The 20,618-nt window shown below is 41.8% G+C and overlaps 1 protein-coding gene across 3 annotated transcripts in view; it reads right to left on the reverse strand.

Annotated features, from left to right (window-relative positions):
- Positions 1 to 17,266, reverse strand: part of VTCN1L (V-set domain containing T cell activation inhibitor 1-like) — a 30,064-nt gene extending 12,798 nt beyond the window's left edge. Inside the window, exons 1-2 of one of the 3 annotated variants that reach the window (XR_006932550.1) lie at positions 16,877 to 17,266; positions 219 to 16,300 (exon numbers count right to left, since the gene is read on the reverse strand). The gene's annotated coding sequence lies outside the window, so the exon portion shown is untranslated. The remainder of the gene's footprint in view (positions 1 to 218; positions 16,301 to 16,876) is intronic. The other 2 variants (XM_046906000.1, XM_416760.8) reach the window with 2 other exon arrangements.
- Between the last annotated feature and the right edge of the window lie 3,352 nt (positions 17,267 to 20,618).

The raw sequence follows: 20,618 nt of genomic DNA on the forward strand, positions 1-20,618 counted from the left end.
TGTGTATCCTATGTGCCTTTCTTTACCTTATATGAACAAATTTGTGCTAGCCGGCTCTTGTTAGTGAGAGGAAGGGTGGGGGAAGGAAAACTTTCTCCCCGATTTAGTGAAATCCTGACAATGTGTTCAGCGGAGAAATGTCACCTTATCCATGCCATAGCAATCTTTTGCCATTTCTTCAGATGCCCTCTGCTCATGTAACTGTGCGGTCCTTTTACCTTTGCTAATAGAAGGCTGATGAGTTTGCAAGTGGAAATTACTGTCTTCCTGTAGAAAGTTCTTATGGTGCAGCAATCTGTATCAAAACTGGGTAATTAACTCCAATCTAGAAGAAAGCTGTAATCAAAGTGAGGCGTCACTTAGTCAGCAGTCCTGTCATTAAAACCCTTTTCTTAAACTAATGACATCAAGTGAGGAACAAGGCTATCATAATACCCAGATATGAACACGGCTTTCTCCTTTAAGGAGTTAGCTGTTGGCGTAAATTACCCTAATTTAAAAGTAATGTTCTGGGGATTTGTGAGCAATGACAATTATTATTTACGTAGATGAAGTGTTGGGTAATTCACTCACTCTGCTCAAGATGGGGCGGGGGTAAATGCCCTTTGATACCTGGGGGAGTATCCTCAGGCTGCAAACTGTTTTACAGCGACAGCCAAGTTCTTCAGGTGCACTGTAGCAAACTTCTAGCACTGGTGAGGAGAGCTGGAGGCTGGTCTGGTTTCAAGGATTGTTTGGTTTAGTCATTTATAGCTGTTTGAAACTCCCATAACTTGTCCTTATCTCACAGTGTACTCTGTTCCCACTTGCTCTCTTCCCTCCCATGCTTTGGTCACGTGATAGAGGCAGCACGTGGTGGGTGGAGTGCTGGATTTGGGATTGCTCACGTTTTCCTATGCTGCTGGAATTTCCTGCTGCCTAATACAAAGCACGTCAAGCTCTGGGGACTGAATGTTTGTTATTGACTATATTATCTATTCTGCCAAGTCTTTCCTTCTTGAGGTTAAAGAATAGAAGTGGTGGTGTGTGATCTGTACCCAAAAGAAAGCTGTATCCAAAGCAAAGTCCTACAGCAGATAACTGCATCCATTCCCCTGACTTTGTTTAAGCGCTGCTGGTAAGAAGAAACTTGTCCTTATGCATGGAAATAAAACATGTATGGGGAAAAAGGAATTAAGGTTTATATCTAATTGTAGTATGCAGGATTTAAACTCACATGCACCTTCCCAAAGGCTTGGAGGAAAATAGCTGAACTCTGGATGTGTCTGGCCAAAAAGGGAACATATCCAAGTTAGCACTTTGCCTGAGCATTCCGGTTTCTAGACTTAATTCTTGACTTCAGAATAACCTAATAGCTCTCAGACTGAAGTTGTTCTTGGCTTTGCAAAATGGGAAGAGTTTGGGTGGCCTAGTGGGTCTGATGCTAAATGTGGCACATTTCATTTCAAGTTTCAGAAGGAAGGAAGCAGTATGTGAGTCAGTAGATCTCAACACTGATCAAATATTGCTTCTATCTTGTGGTTATTGGGCAGTTTCATTTTATGTTGAGTCTGAGTGAATTCTCAGGTAACTAAGATCCATGTGATCCATGTTTTCAGCCCTCACTTGAGAGGAATTTCAATGGTTCCTTTGGCTGAAGAGCCAATGCAGAGACTGGAAGGACCAATAAAAGGACAAGAAGGATGTCTGGAGATCTTTGAGATATTTCAGGCTGCTGCATGTGGGGTCTGTCAGACAGACAAGTCAACTGCCAGTAATGTTTAATAGTGTGAGTGTATCCCATTCTCTTGAAGTACATTTTGTCCTTTAAGTATTGTAATTTTTGTGCTAGATTTAGCAATGAGGTTTGCAAGACAATGCAGCTGCTCTACAGAATGTCAGGGCAGGGCCTGTCATTTGTTTTGTTTCTGAGGGCAAAGCCTTGATTTAGGGAGCCATTTCTGTGCTCTTAATCCTGAAGAAATCTTCCTAGCCCCACCTATCCCCATCTTGCACATCAGAACTTCTGTTGGGTTTCTGAATGTTGCTGATCCAAATCTCTTTGGGTGGAAGCTCAGAAAGCACAGCCAAAACAGCACCTGGTGTGTCCTGATCTTTGCCTGCCTTGTTCTTGCTGAGTGAGGCTTATTCCCTGTGACTGCTGATGTGTGGTGGTCTCATGCCCTTTTATGAAACTTATGCAGACAAACCAAGAAGTCGTTGTTCCTTTTTGTGAGAGAGCTGCCAGAGAGACACCGCAAGTTCCTCTTTCTCCCAATTTCTCTGTGCTCTTCTGAGAGTTTCCACTGCTCTTTGACAGTTCCAACAATACGTTTCTCTTTTGACGAATACATTCTTAAGAATAAAGAACTGCTCTTCCAAGAGATTGCAGCTACATGACACAGGCCAATGTATGTGCTTCTTTGTTTTGTTCTAGAAAACCTAAGCTCTAAAGAACTGGATCACAAGTGATGGTGCAGAAAGAAGTGAAAGGATTCAGCATTGTGCATTTTTCTTCCTTTTTTTCTGTCTCCAGAAGAAAATTACTGTCTGAATAAATGGTTCCAGTGCTCTGTCTGACATCTTGTTATACTGTTGTATAAACATTGAAGATAGAGGTATTCTGAAGTAAAACATTAATACGGAATAAGGATCTTCATTTTTGATTCTTCACTTGATTTATTTATTTTTTCCTTTTGACATCTGCTCAAACTGATGGTGGAATCGGTGTTGTCATCTGATTGTGGAGCACTCTGTTCAATGGCAAACAGATCAGCTGATGCTGAGGCACATCTGTGTGAGGAGTCCTGAAGGTATTAAACTAACTTAAGTCAGTAAAGCTATTTGTTGGACTCTCACTGACTGACAATAATAGTACTTCGCTGGATGATCTTTTTTAGGACAATGAGACTTGGTTTTGAAGAGATGATCTGAGCTGCGTTACTGCTACCTCTTAGGAGTGAAGGGCTCAACTTCTATGAAGGTGACTCTTAATGGGTGCCTAGTTATTGCCATTATCTTTTTTTTCTTATTATATTTTTACAGTTTAGTCAACTCTCTTAGTGCTTGAGAGTGTGTATGAGTTCTACCTTTTTGCTGGTCATAAGCAGAGGAGAAACATCTGTAGGTTGTGTTGGGGGTGCGAAAGAAGAGGGAAATAGAGTTTTCTCACTGCCCTTCCTCCCAGATACTTAAACTTTTTTTCCTTTAAGCCGTATGTCAAATGATATGAATTCCTCTATCTAGTTTCTCATGAAACGGATGCAATCAAGGAGAACTGAGATGGACTGAAATATGAGATGGTTCTTGCATATTATGGGTGTAGCAGCCAGGTATTTCTCCTTGCTCTTTGATGTCACTCTTGTGTGGCCTTTCCCTCCCATTATTGTTTGCTTTTTTTCTTTTACAGGAGTGAGCTTTGCCTACACCTTGAGCTCAGCCTGCTATCTGCTGATGTAGGCATATGGTCTGACTTCAGATTTGTCCTACCAGGCCTAGGTTTCACCACCTGCTTACAGCTGATAAGCCTCTTAAGAACATCTGTGTTTATGAGCATTATCTTTGTTCTCCATCTCACCTGTGTGATGTCTTGAAAGAGTGCAACTGAAGGGCCATAGACTTTAAAGGGATATAACAAGAACTGAACTGCTGAACCTGAAGGAAGAACCAAACTGAGCTTTTCATGCTGTAAAGCACCAAAGCAGGAAATAACAATTTGGTACAAGTTTGGGGTGATAACCTTATCTATGTCTTGTTCAATGTATCATCTATTTACAAGGATTTTTATTCCTCTTCAGTCAGCAGTTCTCTCTCACACTAAGGTGGGATTATTAAAAACCCCCTTAGGAAATGTCACTGGTCTGAAGAAAGAAAGAGGTAAAATCCCTCCCTTCTGAACTTTCATATTTGTAGAGTGGATAAAGCCTGGTCACAAGAGATAGGGAGAAAGGGAAATTCTGAGGGACTTTCTTAGGAAGCAGAAGGGAAACTGGTTCAGGCTCAGAAGGCTGTTTGGAGAGGATAGTTTAGTTAATAAACTGTCTTTATTTTTGTTTGATGTCTTGGGTAGGAGGAAGTGCAACGCAATGTCTCCAGAGAATTTCCATTCTCCAAAGCTGCTGTCCGTTTTGGCACTGAGACAGCTTTGGAAAATCCTGCCCTTTAGATACTTATTTTTTGCTGGCAACTGTTGCTAACATCAGGTTCAGGGGGTTGTAGAAGCTGCCTATTGCTTTTCTGGGCATGACTCCTCTCTCTCTCTCTCTCTCTCTCTCTCTCTCTCTCTCTCATTCATGAACTGTAGAAACAACCTTTCTTCAAGACATGCTGATGTTATTAGTGGTATGAATACACAATTTCACATAGGTATACTAGTTAGTTTTCTTTTTTTCCTGTCAGACCTGTTCCTTGAGTACGCATTTCCTGCCCAAATTGTGACTCTACAGTCTGCTGGATCTATACCTTCCCATAAGCTGAGATCAGGAGGGAAGCTGTAGAGCAGATGAAGTTCAGTAGATATTTACAGCAAAGCTGTGAGCTTTAGAGGTAAAAGAGATCAATTGATAGCTATTGTGTTTGCTATGTTGGGCATGTAGACACTGAGAATAGTGAGTCTGAAAATGAAAGCTCATATACTCAGAATACCAGGATGAGAAGAGAAAAAGAACTGAGGTTAACCTAGGTTGGCATAGCATGTTATGGCTCTTCCCAAGAACATAGCATTGGTTTGACTGAGCTGGTCAAGCTCAGTGCTGGGCATCTCTCGGAGGCCTTGAAAGAGCTTTTACCACAGAGTTCATTCTCTGGGCATTCAAGTGAGAGGAACCACTGAATCACATCCTGGGTTATTTTCCTAAGCTATATAATGCAACTCATTGAACATACTTATAAGCAACCGTTCATCGTAAAGTTTTTATAGTGTCGGAACAAATCTGGAGTTCAACTGAAGGTATTAACTCGGTGATGTCTGTCACTAATCCCAAAGGAGCTAGTGTCTGCCTGAGCTGTTGTCTTGTCTGCTAAAGAAACTGAAGTTTTGTGGGTTTCATTTGATGATTCTTCAGTTTATTTTTAATTGCTGCTCTGGTTCACATGACAACTCTTCTGGGGAGGGAGGAGTTGTTTACAGAACAAATCCCTGAGAGTAATTCACATCATGCACACCTTTGTCCTAAAACAGGATATTCCTACAGGCTCTAGAGGTAATTTTTCTTGCCCCAAAAGAAAATTAAGTGCAGTGAATGCAAATAACTAACAAAGAGAAGAGCTTTTCCCTTTTGCAGGAGTCACTCCTGGTTGTCTTCAGTTACTCATTAAAGTGCACAGAGTACTTGTGAAGTGTAAACTTCATTCTAGTAAAATCATTAAGACCTCGTGGTTCAAGGGCTCTTGAACCAGTGACAAAAATAAAGCTGGCAGTTGCCAAATACTACAGGCTTAGAAAATCAGTTTCCTACCCAGTGCCTGGACAGTATTTACAAGGGTGAAGTCTACAGCCTTCTATGCTTTCTTTGGTATGGAAGCTGAATGTTACTCTTTGGATATGGCTCAGTTACTAATGTTAGAATTCTAATGTCTGGTTAATTCCAGTCCATCAGAGATGGACAGAAAAGAAAAACCCCACAATAACAACAACAAACAAAAAGAAAAACAACCACAAACCTTTTCAAACAGGCAATGCTTGAGAACACTTGTGCTCATTTTTCTAAGCTGTAAATAATCATTCTAAGTGGAGATAAAACTTATGTTGAATTAATGGGATGTGCACACAATATCAGTATCTAAACAGAAACTACAAGAAAGAGAGAGATGGATGCTTTAGCAGGATCTGTTGTAATAAGATGAAGGGAAATGGCCTCAAACTAAGAGAGGGAAGACTTTGAGATTGGACATAAAAATAAATAAATAAAAAGTCTTACAATAACAGAGTTGATGCACTGGTAGAGGTTACCCAGAGAAGTGGTGGATGCCCTGTCCCTGGAGAAACTCCAGCTCAGGCTGAATGATGAAGCTCTGAGCAACCTGATGTAGCTGTAGAGCGTCCTGGTTTATTGTGGGGAAGTTGGACCAGATGATCTTTAAGGGTCTCTTCCTAGTCAAATGATTCTATACAACGTAAGCATCTTTTTCCTATTCATAGAATGGAGTCATAAGCACTTTCTGCAGGCCCTGTACTCTGGAATGTTTCCCAGTTTTCTTAAAACTTTAAGACTTAATTGTTAATGATTAGTTCAGATCCAGTTCAATTGAATCATTTTACAACTGTCTTTCAAGAACTGTGAACGTGATCAGATACTGCCTCTTTTCTGTCCTCAAAGTGTCTGTGTCTGTTATCAGTAATATTACTCTTTTTCCTATCTCCAGTCATGATGAAACAAGAAGTTGCTGGATTCTTTTCCAAGAAGCAAGACTGGGGTATGAAAGGAAAGGGAAGAGCTCCTTTCTCTCAAAGCACTGTGAAAGATGGCTTGGGTTTATTTCCTGTAGAAGACTCTATTCAGATCCATGACACAGGAAAGAGGTGGCATCCTTCTCCTTGCCTTTCTCTGATAACGGAACCCTCTTCTTCCCGTGGCTGTGTGGGAGTACCATTAATTTTCACATATTGCCTGGCCTCTTCTGTATGTAGATGCAGGAAATCTACTCCAAATGTGTGTCTTGATGTATGGAGGGCTTTGCTTTCCTTTTTCTGTGGTCATTCACTGTCTTGACATTCCTGCTGGGGACTGTGTAGTACTTTAGCAGTGTTGCTTGTGAATTATTTTTAGGTGAGTGCTGCTCTTTCAGAATTGGGAGATAATCCACTTCTTGGATAGAAATTAGATTTTTCAAAAGTAAAGAAAACAGTTCCAAACCATGAAAACAAAAATCTTACGCCCTCCCACAAGGGCCTCTTCATTTAGAGAGGAACAGGGAGAGATTGAAACTATGATTATGTGATCATGTCTCCTTCTGCCTTTCTGTGACTTTATTTTCACATTACAGTTCAGCCCTGGCCACCTTTCATGCCCTGATCTTCACAGGGCACAACTGGTCATCTTGAGTTTTTTGGTTATTGTTTTTTTTCCTCATTTAATTGTCTGCTCCATGCATCATCTGGTTGTTGTGTACCAATCAATAACAGGTTAGACTTTTATGCGTGCCTTAACAGTGACTCTTAACTCTGCTACAGCAAAAGCCATGACATAGCAAGGTTAGTTTTTGGGGGGGACCCAAATTCTATGCCAGATCTAGTTTTTGTTTTGAAGTAATATCTTCTGGTGTGCTTTGGGGCAGTAGCGATACCTCAGACGAGCTTAGAGTTGTTAAAAGCCAGGAGGAACCACCTCAAGAGGCTATGAAGCTCTGTAGAAGCAATTGCTGAACTTAGCCTCATAGTTTCTCTTCTGCCTGGTAGCATGGAGTTGACTGAACAGACACAGATGATAGTGTGATTTAGCAGTGTGATGTGTTGCCGAGGAGATGTGGCAGAACAAAGAACTCAAGCACCCAAGGTGTCTCTGAGGATGATCTGGGCTTGTGTGAAATGGCTGCCTAGTGCTAGAAAAGATCTGAAACACAGGTTTATTTACATTTTCTACTCTTCACACTACTGATCCTAAAGGTTAGCAAATGCTGTTTCCTGTCTTGGGTGGCATTTGTCGTGGCTCTTGCTCTGGCTTTGCTACTGATTAGCACACATAGACAGTAAAAGTTGACTTCATTCTGTGGTGGAGCACAAGCACAGTGTAAGCCTGGCTGATATCTGAGATATCTGTGCTATCACTCAATAACTTTTCCTATTGTTGAGTTGAAGCACTAGGCTAGACTTGTCTGATCCAGCAAAGCTTGTCTTACTTGGCAAGAGCTGTAGAATGCAATTCACATTCATATTATACACAAGGAAAGGTAACTATGACAGAGAGGTTAGGGAAATAAAGGTGATGTTACTACAACAGCAGTACAGGTTATGTTGCAGAAGTTTCCCAAGGAACAGTTACCAGCAGTCAAGTTAGGAATGCAACAACCAATGCAAATCACTTCCAAATGGCTATGTTGAGAGAAGACAAATTTTTGCCCTCTTACTTCTGTAAGAAAACTGCCCAAAAGTATATGGGATAGGCATGTAACCATACAAGGGGAGTTGTGTGCTATTTTGTTATCTTATTCTGCTATTATTGCTTTAGTGAACCCTCTCTTGTAAAATTTTTCTGGACTCTTACAAGAGTTAAATTCATAGGATTGTTCTGGTTTTGTCTTCCATCACCCTGAATATGGTGGAAACAGAATTTCCTCTTTTTTTTCCTAATTTTTGAAATACACTTCTAAGCATTACAGAGGATGCTGGGGAGGAGGAGGTGGAGTGTAGAAGGGTGCTCTGGTTGATCATATAACCTTAAGTTTTTCTCAAAAAAAAAAAAACAACCCAAAAAACAGGCTGTAAAACATGAGTTGCATTTTTGAACTGTTACTTGGTACTTATGTCTCTGTGCTGTGAGAGAAAAGATTAGCTGGTCTTTGAATTTATTAAATAGAAGTTGGGTGGGAGCCCAGTATGCAAAATGAGGGTCCTAAGAGCTATGAGGAGGGATTTAAGTCCTGAAAGTTGCTGGCAAGGGGAGGAGAGGTCTTAAAGTGGTCTTTATTTTGCTCTTCTATGATGATATACCTATGACGATAAACTGATGATGATATACCTCAGTGATAATGGAGCTCTGTTAGTAAGTTGTTTCATTTCCTCAAGAGAGGCTTGCTTCATTTGTGGTGACAAAAACCTTTCACCAATTACTGTGTTTATTACAACAGAGAATGACATTTGTCATCTGAAAGTAGGCCATAGTTGAAAGCAAGCAGATGTTATCAAGTGTGTGAATTCTACCCAGATGTCTTGTGTTGAAATGGCATCTGATGATCTAGTAGCAGTCCAGGGGGTCATCCTGATTATTTTAGTGGAGACTACTTGAGATGTGGCTCTGGGCCCAAAATGCCTTAGCAATGAGTCATTGGATCAACGTTGTACAATTCTGCTATAAATGCAGCTTGCTGGTGAGGTAGGCAGATGTGACACATGCTAGTAGAGCAATGCACAGGTAGGTGCTGCAATCTCTCTCTCATCCATCAAACTTAGCCCTTCTTGATGTCACAGATGCAAACCAAAACTTTAATAAGTTTATTCTGTTTTAATGTGAGGGTAAATAGTGACTTGAAAAGTAAGAGGAGCAGTTTGCACCAAGCCACCAGCTCTCATGCTGTGAAAGGCCAGCTTGACCTCTGTGGTTCTACACTTTTGTTACAGGAAATCCCCTGTGAAATTTAGGTAAACACAATTTTACTGTGTATTTCCGACCACCCATAAACTGAAAGTTGAGGATGTGAAAAGCACATTCTAAATAAGTCTTGCTATATCAGTAGTGTGTAACATGACCTACTGTTTGCTCTCTAGGCCTCACCTTACTCCATTAGGTAAATTCTGTGGTTAAATTAGATTATCATCCTTAGCAGATGGGAATTACAGGTACTGTCAAATATATTTGTAACCAGTGAGTTCATTTAAAGCAAAATCATCTAAACATTGAAGGGATATAGTTTGTATGCTTCTACAGTTCTACCAACAGCAGCTTCCTTCCTGCACAGGAGGCAGGCACCCAGAGCACTGCTCTTTGAGAAGCAGCTGGAGTCCAAGGAAGGAGCCACCAAGTTGTGAGGATTGGCAGCTGCTGTTCTGGGAGCTGGAGGCAGCTTCTCCGTGGTTTCTTTACCCCAGCCCTTCCTCCTCTTTGCTTCATGGCAGCAGAAGTGACTGAGCCCCTCTCATCTTTCATCATGTAACCTCATAACTCTGTATTGTTAAGTACCTTCTCTGATATTGTCAGCCAACATATCTCATTCGGGAGGCTACCCAATATCCAGGCTGACTCTGTAGTTCTAGGGCCAGCCTCCTCAAATGCTTCTGTCTACGTGTTCTAAAGCCATGACTTAAAAAGATGTTGGGAATCCCAGCTGTGGTATTTCTTAAAAACTAAACATTGAGATCTTCTGTCAGTGTCTACTTTAGTGATCTCCTAAGGTGTATATTACCTAAATCAGGTGAGTGTGATCTAACATCTTGTCTGTTAATCACATGCATTCTGAGGACTGCAAACATCAGCAAACAGCTCTGCTCTCTATCAGCGAGTGCAAGACCAGTAATGCGTTACTTGAAGGGATGAGTGTTTGTGTTGTTTGTTTTTGTGTTATTTAGAGAGAATTTTGTGGTTTATTCTGGTTTCTCTAAAAACTCCTGGTATTCTTTTGAAAAAAGATTGATTTCCTTAATTCAGTCCTTGCAAAAGATTTGTTTTAAATCATAGGCCAAATCTTTTGAAGTTGTGTTTATTCATGCACAAAATGCAGAACATAAAGGTAGACCTTATCTGGAGTGGGTCTCTGACACCTTGTAGTATGCTCTAGTTACTTTGTTAAGATTGAAAGCTTGTCTAGTCTTGCACATCTCAAAGTACTTAGGAGTGATTTTGGGACACAGTCAAATCCTCTGAAAACACAGAATTCAAGGTACAGCTGTTACAGCTGAAATAAATGTTTGCTTTTCTGTTTTATCATCAGATTTTAGGGAGGTAGACCCTTCTAGGGAGATGACTAACAAAACTGTACCCAGGAGTGCTTTTGTTATTTTAATAGACCGCTTGTTCTGGTGCCAGATGTAGCAGCTGAGCCTTCCTCCTGCTGTTGGCAAGAGATGTGTGCCCTGGGTGGCCCCTGGACTACTGTCTGCCACAGCTGGGCTGCTTGAATCCACATCCTCTCTAACCAGTGATGGTTTGTGAATACCCATCTTCTGCAGGTGGCCAAAACCTAAGTTCTGGGTATTTGTTGTAACGTAAGACACAGCTTGAAGACTCACTGAAATGACTGAACTTGCAGTCAGAACTTCACAGAAACTGATTTGGAAAGGCGGGATTCCTTCTCCCATTTGTGTTTACATCTCAGTAAAAAGAGACAATGTGTACAGTGAGAACTTCAGGTCAGATATCAGGACAAATTTCTTCTCAGCCTGTTCCACTGCCTCACCACTCTGTCCTGGGAGATGTTTAAGGGTATAGATTGTAGTACTTAGGGATACGGTTTAGTGGGCAATATTGATGGCAGACGAATGGGTGGACTAGATGATCCTAGATATCTTTTCCAACCTAAATGATTCTGTGAACTTCAGTTGATTAGTATGTGATGATGAGGATATGCAGATTGCCTACTGCTTAACCAAGATGTGTCTTGTTATTTCAGGTGGGAAAATGAGAAGTGTTTAATGGAACTCTGGCAGATGCAACCTACTGCATGTCTACCTCTCACAGGAAAAGGGTTGTGATGGCCTTAGACATGGAAGTACAAAGTTTAAACTGTTATGGCATAGTACTCAATTCACTGGTAGCTGCCATCTATTCCTAAAGATCCGAATGAAGTATTTCACCTTTGAGCACCTTTAAATATCATTAAACATCATTGCTGCCCTTTTTGTAGACACAAATGTCTGTTACCTCTGAGATTGTTATGGACCAAGTTCTTTTCTCCCTGCCCTTGCTGACATGCTAGTGAAGAGCAAGTTAGCAAAGATTGGGTCTAATTAGTACTGTGCCCTCTGTTTTAACTGAGTGCATGCTTATGAGTTTAAACAGGAAAAATCACTCATAGAAAGCAGCAGAACTTTGTAAACTTCAGATGGCTTAGTTCTGAAGACTTCCTCTGAGCACTTAGGAAAATCAGAAGTTCAGTGCTGATCTCATGCCTCCATATCGGAGCCCTTGGATCCCTGTCTTCCTACTGGTTAGGATTTGAAGAATCTCACCTTGTTGCTCGTATGTCTTAGTCTCCAGATTTCTGAGGTCCTCAGAGCTGATCTTGGCACGTCTGTGACTGTTTATTTAGAGGATTAGACTAAGAATGCTACATGTTGGTCTTTCATAAAACCCTTAACTCCAGCTGTAAACAGTCATTTAGGAGATTAAATTGAAATGGCAGCTGGAGAAGGATTGTGGGCTCTTTAGAGGTGCTCTAAAAGTGGGAGCCAAAGCTCTTAGGGAACTGAAGAAACCTTATTTGTAAACAGTAGTTTAGGGCAGGCAAAATGTCTGAGTACACCATTTGTAACCTTTCTGACACGAGAGCCATCTGACCCTGGCCTAAATGGAGTAAGTGAGCTGATGGTGGGCTTGGCTGTGGCTTGTACTGCTTCAGCCCTTACAGCTGTTCCTCCTAAACTCTCCTGTACTTCAGGCTGCAAATGCAAGGGGAGCTGGAGCTGAAGTAGTATGGTAACATCCACCAGAGATGACGCTTGACAGAAAGAATTTGTGGATAGACTCTGCTTTATGCCTCCCAACATAGAAAAGAAATAAGGGTAAGGGGAAATTATGATAAAATCAAAATTTGATCAAGGCTATCCTAACCTGAATCCTTCTCTGCCTTTTGACATGTGAACTAGATGTGTGGCTAGGGTGAAGTAGGGCCATTTCAAGCCAGTAGAGTTGTATGTCACTTTTGAATCTGAATCAAGGTGTTCAACTACAGCTGTGAAACCATTCAGAAGGTGCATGTAAATTAATGTGGTGATTTCATACCATGACTACCATGAAACATGCAGCTGTACTGAAGTCCTCCAAGGGTGAAATGAATTGTATGGAGGCTGAGTGGAGAGTAATCTTTGAGGGCAGAAGTATTTTTAGTCTTTGAGGAAATTGGGATCCCCCAGACCAATGAGTCATGAAACACTATTAGCTCTTTAATTAGGTGGTTTTACTTTTAATTTGAGAAGATTATTCCTTCATCCAGGGTGTGGTTCAGCCAGATTCTGGTGTCATGAATTGACTGCATTTACCAAGGCACTGCTGCTCTTTTCAGTCTTAGTATGTCTGCACCATGGGCCAAAGAGGTTTTTATGTAATTAGGTTTCCCTGGAGTATACTTACTGAGTGGATGACATTGTTCCATTGAAAATCAATGTGCTCTTTTTTGCTTTCTTCCCCAGTAAGGAGGGAAGAAATAGGGAAGACAGTAGTAAAATGGGTGTTACAGTAAGAGGTTTTAATCATCTGAAGAAATGTTGACCTCCTGCTCTCTAGCTTGACACAGCTATAAGACAGACTTACAGACTTACAGTCTTACAGATGAGACTCTTCCAGAGAAACTTTTTACCTTCAAAATTACTTTTTTTATCTCTCCCAGCAGGAGACTGGGAAAATAAGAGATCTGCATAACATGGGTACCTCAATGGGCTTTCATTCCAGTCCTCTCAACTGGATGCAGCGGTCTTTTGTCAAGCAAGAGTCTTTACTTACCTCATTGGGGTGGGGGTAAGAAATAAACAATGAAACAAAACAAACTCTGTGGAAGAATATTTTGCTATAGGAGCCAGTAGAAGCCATTAAAGGGTATTCTAAATCCTGCTGGGTTATGTATTTGTGATACTGTCTTCAGAAACCTATCGGAAACATAACTCCAGTGCAGTTCCTACAGGATGTGCAGATGTCTGAGCCAGTGTTCTTGCCAGTGCTGGGTGTTTTGTTAATGGACTGATACTGTGTAGCTGCATGCTGTGCCCATTGTTGAGCTGCCCCAGGCAGCACCACTGCTAACTAGCTGTAACTGTGCCAGCTGCAAGGAAAACATAGCTTGCAGCACAGGCAGACAGGGAGTATTAATATGAACGTGAGGAGTGCATGGGAGTGAATTAGGGTAACATCCTGGCTCTTGTTGGGTGTGTGGTAGAGCTGGAAAAGCAGAGACTCTTCCTGTTGTAACCACTCCCTCTCATCTCTGGGATTTCATAAATATTTACGGGCATCCTTACCCCTCCTTTCATCTCCCTCCTGCTTTTGAACCATTAAATGGGTATTTCTGGTGGAGGATGTGGAGATGAGAGTGGTGTAGATTAGGCACTGTTCAAGGTCCTTCCTTGAACAGTGAAATGCATTTGGGTCATAGGAAAATGTTTTTTTTTGGGTAGTAGGGGTTTGTGGTAACCACAAAATCCATGTGTTTTGGGTACAGGTCAGTGCTGTTTGTCTGCTACAATGGGAAACAATGTCAGCTCTGGCCAGGCTTTGTACCTAAAACATGCCAGTTCTACTGAGGTATACAATAGTCAATTTAAATGTGCACAAAGATACAGAAAGCAAAACACAGTAATTCCCTGTAGGCCCTGAAAATCTTCTTAAAGGAATAAGGGAAAAAACCTTAGTTCAAGCTTGGCTGCCTCAGTGAGGGAAATCTAGAGAGTTTTGGGTGCACTTCCCTTGCTGGAGGTCAAGACAAAATAATCCTTCCTTCATAGATGTGCTGGCAAGGATCTATTTGGCTCTGGCTTCAGTAGCTCTCTAACCACAGTGGCAACTGACATTGCTCTGGCAAGGGTGCTTAGATGGGAGCTTGAAAGCAAGCTTGCTGTTACAAACAGCTGTTGGCTCTGAGCTTAAGCACATGGCGATGCATAACGTGGGAAACTCAGATGTTGGGAAATAACATCTGGGAAGCCAGAGGTGAAGAGATTATACTATGCCTTCAAACACACTTAGCTGAGAAATAGTTAGTTGCAAAGTCAAAGTCTAACTTTGTCAAAAAAGTCAAAAGTCAAAGTCTAGAATGGGGGGGGGGGGGGAGGGAATACGGAAAGGTGAAACAATATATGCACAAGGAGGCATTGGAGGGCAAGGGGTGGGGTGGTGAGGTGGGAGGTGGAAATATCTGCATGAAAAGATTGAGTTGTTTTAAATTATTTCTACAACTCAAACTAGTATCTTCTAGGTGAAATAATTTTTGGTGTTAGCTCTCAAGGCCTCTATATCTGTAGGGATGATTTCTACCTACCATCTGCAAGGAGATGTACACTGTGACAGTGGCTGAACTGAGGCAACATTTGTTGTTAGAGATGCTGTTATACTCCAACCAGAAAAGCTATGGTGAGTTGATCTTTTCTGGTTTGCACATGGGGAATTTTTTTTCTGTGGCTGCTTCAAAGGCAAAAACAAGTGGTAACCCACAGATAGGAATGAAAACCCTCTGGATTGAAGAAGGTTAGGTCTGGGATGTTGAGACTTCTTAGGAAGTCCTAATTGAACTTGGAATGCAGTCATATCCTAGTAAGAGGTTGTGTAATTCAACATGCATGAAGCCAAAACTTCCATGCCTGGAGCTGGTCTAGCTCAGAGTTCTTGAGCTCTCTATATAATTATTGTCCTTAAACTTTTTGTGCTGGAGGAAGGCAGGATTATTCTGAGCAATCTGTATTCTTAGAGATCAATAGGTACACTGAGACTTCCACAACTTCAGCAGGACTTATCTTTTAGTCTTTCTGGAACAGCCAGATAATGACTGAGGGATACATGTTTCTTTCAGTCCTACTAGGGTGTGCACCCAGAGACCCTTTCTCACAGGCAGCAATTTATTACATTTGACTTCAGCAACTAACATGGGGACAGACTGTAGAAGGACAAATCTGTGCTGATCTCTGCCTTTACGTTGCTTACGCCTCTGTTATCAAGTTAAACTGAAAACAGTAGGAAGCTTTGGCTGCGCTAGATGATCTTAGAACTCTTTTCTATATTTAATTATTCTATGGTTCTCTCCTTTTGATGAAGACCGAAATCTATCGTTGTATAGTTTCACTGTGCCCTCAGGATTCGGTTTTTAGTCAGTTAGTGAAATACTTCTGTCAGGTCAGTCTTCGCAGAGGCGGAACAGTCTGGCTCAAGCTGGCTCTTAAGTTGTCCTAATTCTATGTTCATATAGACTTGGGAGAAATTTGGCTTTGTGGCATCAGTTGCTTTGTATTTTTCCAGTATTTATCTTCTACCTTATTCTCTCCCTGTATTACCTTTGAGGAGTACTGTCCCATCTGGAGAAGGGATAAGCTATCAAGAATAAAAGTAGACTTTTAAAGGGAAATGGTAGTTCTAAATGCCCCCCTCTGTGGAATTCTGTATGCACCTGTGGTTCCATTTCTTTATATTAACTGAATTTTAAAAACTTTTCATCAAAATGAAATGGCAACAAGTTCTTCTGAGTCCTGCATGTGATGCAGTATCTTATCTTACATTCCAAAGTTCATAAATGTTCACCATAATAACCACGGCCACTTATGATGTGGGCAAAGCCTTGCCTGCTGTTTGCCCTGTTTCTTGTACTTTCATTCTTACACGTGATTTCTTCAGCAGCTGCAAACTGAGACATCGTGGTGCACATGTTGTGCATGTGTACGTGCAGCTCAGTGCAATGAGACTTGTTTCACTCCTTGGGTAATAGCACCTTAGTAGCTCCATACGCTGCCAGCTTGTAAACAGAGTCTATTCAGAACCTGAAAAGTTGCAACGGATTTCAGTTTTGGTGTGACTAATATACTGAAAGTCTTGTCTGAGCCTTTTCTTTCTTGGCCGATGCCTTCAGGTACTGTGTGATTAGGTGCAGCCTAGCTTTCATTTTCCAAACTTCACTAAACTAGAACTGCTCAGTCACTCCTGCCGGTATGGCGCTTTCTTGACTGAAGATAACAAAAGACAAAGAGCAGCAATGAGGCAAAACTGTGCCAGCTGACTAAATTAGTTTGAGGTGCCTTTTGGGGCATTAACGTGACAGCTATGAAAGCTGCTGTTTCTTTTACCCGTGGCATTAGACTCACTTTTCATCTTAGCATAATGCACAAGAGCACTCCAGCTGCCAGCAGCTGAAGGGAGTGAAGTTGTACAGCAGGAAAGCTGAAACCAGAAATCATTCAAACTGTATTCTGTCTCCAGCAAGCTGATATTTTACAACAAGGAAAAAGGTGCTTTCTCCCTGCATTCACTTTGTCTGAAGCAATTATAAAAGACATGAACCAAAAAGGCATAGCTACTGCAGTTCTAATACAAGTCAGAAAATCTGATATCTTACTTACGTGGGATTTCTTGGTGTCCTGTTTGAAGTGGCTGGAAGCTCAGTCTGCTGCTCCGGGGAGCCTCTGCTTTAGATATGGAAGTGCTGAAGCAGGGCAGGATGTGAAGGAGTGACTCAGATATGTAGGCTGAGTCTCTTGGCTGCTGAGGAAGGAAGAGAATTACTGAGGGTGCTTGCTATGGCAAGCTCAGCTGATGTCAGGCTTGTTAGCTACCGTTACACCAAAATAACCAAAGCTCTGGAGCCTTGAAATCCAACAGCAACCTGCTTAAAACTTGGTCTATGCAGCACTAAGTAAGCTGTGTGTATCTTGTGTGACTGTTGCCAAATCTGACACGTGCTTCTAAGCACAAGCAATGAAATTGTTGTGCACGAGAGAACAACTCTCTGTGTATGACGGTCTTCCTATAGACTTCTTTTGTGGGTTTGCAATGTGCACGTGTTCAGTATGCCACTGAACAGAGACTTTGTAATGGGAGAATCCTAAAGAAATACTTTTCCAGAGCACACACTAGCCTCTGTCTATGAGAAGCACCAATTTTAGCTGCGTGTGAAAAGTGGAATCACAATTTTTTTGTTAGTGTAGATGTTCAAGCAGGCTCTGATATCTGCTTGTTTGACTTGCTGCTGTTTTGCTAACTCACAGGGAGCGTCGTCCCAAGAGGAACGAGATCATGTTTTGATGATGAATCGCAGTGCTGGCTTTGACTTGTCTTAGGGAAGGTGTGTGGTGTGGGAATATTGTTCAGCTCTGTTCTCCTTTGAAAGTAAAATGTCCAAACAAAGCAGTGGCACTGGGGTAGTGTTTGTGCTTGGTCTGTGCCAGTTCTGTTGCTCACATGAGAACAGATGTTTGTTGTAGGAGCCATATCGTTCATCTTGCAAAATCTGGCTGTTGTTTGTATGCTGCTCCTTTGCACTTATCTTCCCCAATCACCTATAAGAAAAGCAAGCATGACAAGAAGGAAAATAAAACCAAACTGTCCCAAGTCTGCAAGGAATGTTTTACTAAGAGGTAAATGCATTTACCTATAATGGAATCAAACACAATATAAGTTTGTTTAATTGCAGAAATTTAAAAATGTATGCATATGGAGCATTCATATATGTATTTATAGAGAGCAAACTAGCAAATTACAATATTTCCATACTACTTAGTGTAGGAATGTGCCTCAGCTCTAATCACAATCATTGATTAATTAATCATCATCGTATGAATCTTCTGAAAGGCTTTGGTTTTTAACTCATCTGTATAATCCAAAAGGAACTGAAGTTGAAAGTAGGATCCTGAGGGGGAATGCATATCTCACAGATTAGGAATACAGAAACTAATGTTAAGTACTGGCTGCAGGTCATCAATTAGCCTGCTAGTCAAAAGAGTTAATTCTCCCACTGTGTTTAGTATTGATGTGGCCTTGCTCTGAGTATTGTTAAGGTCCCCAAATGCTTCCAGAGAAGGGCAGCAGGACTGGTAAGAAGGGCTGGAATTTACTCCTTGTGAGGACAGGCTGAGGCGTCCCATCTGGAGAACAGGAGGCCTCATTGCTTTCTGCAGCTCCCTTAGGAGGGGAAGCAAAGGGAGATGTTAGGCTCTGCTCCTTCCTTGTGGGCCGCGATACAACACATGGAAATGGCACTGAGCTGCACAATAGGAGGATCAGACTGAACACTGGGAGAAACATTGTTTCCCTGATGGTGGTCGAACACTGGAACAGGCTTCCTAACAGGATGGTTAATGGCTCCTGAAGTCAGTTTTCTAAGGGCATTACCCAGATGCCCCTTATAACATGCTTTAACTCTTGCTCAGCCCCAAAGTGGTCAGGTAGCTGGATTTGATCTCTGAAGGTCCTTTCCAGCTTAACTATTCCATTTTTTCTTCTGTTCTTATCCTGTTCTTACCTCTGTGCAATTATGCTGACTGCTTGCGTGGAGTTTCCAGCCAATAGATAAATGTTGTGGTTGCTATGAGTTTTATCCCTTCCCAGCATCTGTGTGATGGAATTAATCAGTGATTAAGACTTTATTACACTGTGTAAAACACTGCAGGCAATGCGTAAGTGTGCTGGGCTTTAGAGCTAGACCTTCCTAAGAGGGGATAAGGATCTGTTTTCAGCTTCACAGCAAAATTCCTGCCTGAAATCTGTCCGGATGCACAACCATAGCAGGCTGGAAAAGACCTGTAAAAATACCCAGTATTTAACCATCAGCCCACCCCCACCATGCCCACTGCCCACATCCCTCCGTGCCATGTCCACACGGTTCTTGAACGCCTTCAGGGATGGTGCCTCCACCACCTCCCTAGGCAGCCTGTGCCACTGCCTCACCGCTCTGTCTGAGAAGAGTTTTTTACTAATATCCGACTGAAACCCCCTTGTGTGCACTTTGAGACCATTACCTCTCATTCTCAGTGATCTCCCCCTGCCTGGAGACTTTTGTTTTTTTTAAATAAATTCCTTCCTTCCATGGCTACCCTCAAAGACTTCTGAGAAGCATGTGGGTAGGGGCGCACCCCTATGCCTAGGATTCTGTGAGGCTACTAGGAGTTCAGCTAGCAGACATACAAATTTTAATGCGAAAACTGGGTCTTCCCAGGGGAAGTAGGTAACACGTAAATAATCACTCCTTTCCCAGGGCAGAAGGCCTGCTGATGCAGTAAACATAGCCTTAGAGCTTAGTGGTCAATCACCTTTTCTTTCTCTGAATTTTCTGTTTCTGAGGAACTGTTTGTTTGAATGTTTGTTCGCTTAGGAATAATTTTCCATCCAGATATGCTATGGCTTGACAGGAATTGCTCAAAAGTGAAGTTAAAACACACCGTCTGAATCTTGTCAGCAGTTGCTGCTTTGCCAAAAATGGTCACAGAAGGCACTGGCTTGCTTTCTTTGTGCCTGATGGTTCTTGTGGTTGATAGCTCCAGCCAGATGATATGCTTGCTTGTAAGAGTTCTTCTGAAGGCCTACTTTGTTCTAAAAAGTAAACATTCCCACACTGCGTGGTGAAGTTTCACTGAGCTGGTGCAGATGAAGAATTTTCTCCCTCTCTTTACTCTTCCAGCTCTCAGCTGGATAAAGCTGCTCCATGAGCATGAGCAGCAACTTAGCAGGAAGTTCTGCCTCATGAATGGACTGAAAATTTAAATCCCCCAAACAACAAGCACAAACAAATCCCTGAAGTTAAACGGTTGTGTGGGATGATGCCAGGACTCCATGAGACCATCCTGGGGTGCTGGCTCTTGGCCACTCTGTACAGAAAGAGTCAATAAATTTAACCCAAAGGGACTATAAGTTTCTGGCCAGTGGCCATATCTCTTGACTAGTTCAGAAGATTGGCAACCATGACAGGGCTGGATTTTCATCATAATTCTGATAAGAGATTAAGTAATAATGTATTTCTAATTATAGAGCTCCTGAGCTGCAGCTAGTGCCAGGTGGATACAGAAACATCAACATATGTATGGAAAGTAAAGAAACGCTTCAAAAAGACAATGTCTATAATGGAACTTCTGGTTTTTGCTAATACAGAGCCTCTCAAGGCCAGGTTGAATGTGGCCCTGGGCAGCCTGACATGGTGAGTGGCAGTCCTGTCCACAGCAGGGGTGGGAGTTGAGTGGGCTTTGGGGACCCTTCTACCCAAAGTGACTGTGATTCTAGTGCCGCTGATATTTCATCATGCTGATCTGAGCTGGCTGTCTAATGATGTGTCCAATATAAAGTGATAAAGGTGTTTTGCGTTTGCCTTGTTCT

This window comes from Gallus gallus, chromosome 1 (genome assembly GCF_016699485.2).
Source record: "Gallus gallus isolate bGalGal1 chromosome 1, bGalGal1.mat.broiler.GRCg7b, whole genome shotgun sequence".
Classification (NCBI taxonomy): domain Eukaryota; kingdom Metazoa; phylum Chordata; class Aves; order Galliformes; family Phasianidae; genus Gallus; species Gallus gallus.